Genomic DNA, 4,332 nt, shown 5'->3' on the forward strand with positions numbered 1-4,332 from the left:
TTTTTTTAGTTTTTAAATTTTTTACTTGGTCAGTTATCTTTTCATAGGTTTTTTAGTTCATAAGTTGATAATCATATTTTTTTTTCATTTTTTTTAATTTACGTAACTTGTTTATTGTATAAATGACATGGATTTTTATTTATTTTATAATATTAAAAATTACATATTAATATTAATCTATTTTTAAGATGAAATATTATGTTATCGTATTCATAGTTTATTCAAAAATTATGATCAATAAATTGTAGATGATATAACATATGTTGTTTGCTTGTAAAATACGGATTTTGATCTTTAATTGCAACGTATAAAAATGGTTAATTTTGATATGTTTGGTTAATTTTTATAAAGAAACAAAATAACTAATTAAATTAGCAACGGCTGGTTCCCATGGTTCATAGCATGGTTTAATAATGTAATATCTTTTATTTTGTATATATTTTTTTTATTGTTTAAACGTATATTATATATGATCATTCATATGGCCATATATGCCATTCAACATTCTCATCTTCAACTCCACTCCCATCATGGAAACCTCATCGCGCAACTTCTCCAATTCGTCTTCTTTTAACAAGTCCAATATCGATCAGGAAGGATGGGTTAAAAGCATGCGTAAATCCATTGCCGAACCCGATAATGAAGAAATATCTAAATTCCCCGTTTGTATATTTAGTGTCCCTAAAGTACTCCTTGCTACCGATCCTGATTCCTACATTCCACAACAAGTCGCGTTAGGTCCTTTCCACCATTGGCGCGAGGAGGTATACGACATGCAAAGGTACAAGCTTGAAGCAGCACGGCGTACCCAGAAGTTCATGAATACAAGCTTCGAACAAATGGTGGAGGAGATGAGGAAACAAGATGAGGCTCGAATCCGTGCTTGCTACCATAAGTTTCTTGATATGTCTGGAGAGGTATTGGTTTGGATTCTAGCTGTTGACATGGCGTTTTTACTGGAGTTCATTCGCGTGTATTCCGTTAAAGAACAAGGTCGGTCATCAGTAGAAAATTGTACATCCTCGGTTTCTCATAATTTGGTGGATACTTCCGGGAATAAAATGTCGCAGATGGCGATTCTTCGTGATTTGGTTATGGTGGAGAACCAGATCCCATTGTTTCTGATGAAGACGATGGTGGAGAATCAGATTCGAGATGATGAAAACAAGTCTGCAGCAGAGACGTTGAAGTCCATGTTGATGGGATTGTACCATGAGCTTTCTCCATTTAAAGAAAAAGAGTTGCCTGATATTGATATCGACGACTGTGATCACCTCCTCGACTTTCTTTACCACATGACTGTGCCAAACAACAAAGAACTCCATATTGAATCCATTGAAATAGACTATGAAGGTATCACTGAGGATGCCGATGATGCTGGTCAAGAAGAGTCTTTTGCAAAGCCCGGTGATCTTCAACATTTCAAGGATTTTATCTGGAAAATCGTTTCCAAATCAAATGCAAGTCTTTTGAGGATTTTCAAGAAGCTAATTTTCATGAAACCAGTCACAGTCATGATGAAACTACCATTGAAGGTGTTGTCAAACATTCCGATGTTCAAGCTAATTAAAGAACCCATAGAAAAGATGGTTCAAAACATTCGTGGTGGAGGAGAGGAGAAATCAAAAGACGATAATGATTCCAATGTTCCATTAATAGAGGAAATTAAGATCCCATCAGTCACCCAAATGGCCACGGCTGGGATCCTTTTCTCACCTGTTAAAGACGGAATCTTTGGCATTAGTTTCGATATCAAAACATCTACATTGTACCTCCCAGTAGTCATTCTGGACGTACACACAGAAGTTTATTTGAGAAACTTGGTAGCATACGAAGCCTGTGTTGCAGCGGGGCCATTGGTTGTCGCTCGTTACACTGAGCTAATGAACGGAATAATTGATACTGAAGAAGACGCAAAGCTTTTGAGTGAAAGAGGCATAGTTCAAAACCATTTGAAGAGTGACAAAGATGTTGCAGATTTATGGAATGGCATGAGCAAATCTGTGAAATTAACCAAAGTTCCCAAAATGGATAAGGTGATCGAAGATGTGAACAAAAGGTATTCGAAAACATGGAGGGTGAAATTGTCGAGGTTCATGAAGAAATATGTGTTTGCATCGTGGAAGCTTCTCACTTTGTTGGCTGGTATGTCTATGTTGTTCTTGACGACTATACAAGCTGTGTGCTCTGTGTATAGTTGTGCTCGTGTGTTCAATAAGCTCCCAGAAATTCCTGAAGGAACCGCCGAGTGAGTGAGTAAGTGTGTGTCTATATGTGTGTTTCTTTATTTAGAAAGTTTGTGTGTCTATATGTGGGTTTCTTTATTTAGAAAGTTCGAAAGCTTTTTAGTGTTTCATTTACTATTTGTGTTTTATGTTAGATTTTGAGGTTCTTTTTGCTAAGGCATTCGTATTAATGTATCAATATCAACTAATTAACAACGAAAAAGCTTAATATGTGTCTATTATACTAAAGTTTTAATGAAAATTTTTATTTATGGTCTAAAACACTTATTTATCGCTGATTAATAAAATAAAAATATATAAAACAATAGCAAAATTGCAAATTTTATACCCATGGTTTCCTTTTCTTTTTTTGGATTTGACTTTTCAACTTGCAATTTTGGTCCTTAAAATCATGTTTTATAGTGGTTTTGGTCTATGAAGATAGCACTTGTTAACTCCTACCGTTAACAACAGACCTCATGTGTCCCTCGAATGAGGGTAAAATTGTCTTTTCATTTTAAAATATTAGTTATCGTAACAATTCAAAAACATTATTCTTTATCCATCTAATATTTGTTATAAACTTATATTGAGTCTAATATGATACACAAATTAATTAACTTGTATATTTATATTGTATATTTACATATGAATTCAAATAAATATTTCATTTTAAATGTAAATCTAGTAAATTGACATGGGATTACTTCAATTATAGTTTCTATTTTAATTTCAACATCTTGATTATTAATAATTCAATTTAATAAAATTGATATGTGAATTTACTCTGATTCATATTCAAATTTACTCATATGTACACATATTAGCATCATATGGTAAATTTACATTTTGAATGATAACGATAATTCATATTTATATTTGGAATCTCAACAAACTAAATTATAGAAAAATAAAATTATATCAATATGAATGTTTTTTATGGATCATACGAAATTATTAATTTTGATCTATTTAAATTTTTATTCAATAAAAACTGGGCCCTAAACATATAAAAAACAATTTTTTTTTGCAATAGTCATGTATAATGTGTACTATAAGTAAACAAAACATGTGGAAAAGATTGATTGGTTGGATCCTTTACTTTTTTAGTTAATAGTTATACTATTGCCTATATAATTATAAGTAGTTTTTTCTCTTTTTAGACATGTACCATCTTACGTTTATAAGTCTTAGAAAGTACACAATCACATCCCAACATAATCAGCTATTTTATTACTAATTAAGAACCAGATTGTTTTGCAAGAACTTACAACATAAAGCTCACTACAATCAACTTATTCTACACTCACCTAATCTACTCTCCAGAATATGAACTACAATGCGAGAACTCAAACAAAGGAAAACCTAATTGAGAAAAAACGATGAGTGTAAACCTAACTGTGTGTTAGTGGAGATGTAATCTACACATCTGAACAACACTTACATATTATATACGCCGAGTACGGATACCAACCATGTAGCACAATGACCCGCGCCATAAACAAGAATCTTCTGATTAAATGAGTCCCAGTCCACCAAAACTTGCAATAATACAATATATACCCAAACAATAAAAATATGACAGAAACACAATATAAAAATATTACAAACCAACCCTCTAACTTTTACAAATGTTAAGTTTGATCAACTTATCTATACTTTTAACATCCCTCCTTAAACTTAATATTTAAAAAAAACTTTTATTTTGAAAAAGGATCGATTAAACCAATTTTATTAACCAAAAAAACTCATGTTGTGAACTGACTAAAGATTTAGTCAAAATGTCAACATTCTGATTGGCTGAATCTATTTCACAATTTTCAAAGTTCCATTAGTGACTTAGTTTTTTCATGAAAAATAGGATTTAGGGTAACTTAATAGCAGAATCATTGTCACAGAAAACATTAACAGGAGCTAAATTTTTAAGACCCAAATCATACAAAACTTTTAAAACCCAAACAATCTCACAGGTCATCGAACCTAAATCCCTATACTCAGATTTAGTAGAGGATCGAGAAACTGTGGATTGTTTTTTACTCTTCCAAAAAATCAAACAATTACCCAAATATACAAAATATCCAGTAACAGGCCTTCTTGAAACAAGACA

At 32.0% G+C, this 4,332-nt stretch overlaps 1 pseudogene; it reads left to right on the plus strand.

The window, feature by feature from the left end:
• The first annotated feature begins 516 nt into the window (after window positions 1–516).
• LOC145120463 (putative UPF0481 protein At3g02645 pseudogene) lies at window positions 517–2,382 on the plus strand (annotated as a pseudogene).
• Window positions 2,383–4,332: the final 1,950 nt, after the last annotated feature.

This window comes from Lactuca virosa, chromosome 6, assembly GCF_052849685.1.
Source record: "Lactuca virosa cultivar CGN04683 chromosome 6, Lactuca_virosa_CGN04683_v6, whole genome shotgun sequence".
In the NCBI taxonomy this organism is placed as follows: domain Eukaryota; kingdom Viridiplantae; phylum Streptophyta; class Magnoliopsida; order Asterales; family Asteraceae; genus Lactuca; species Lactuca virosa.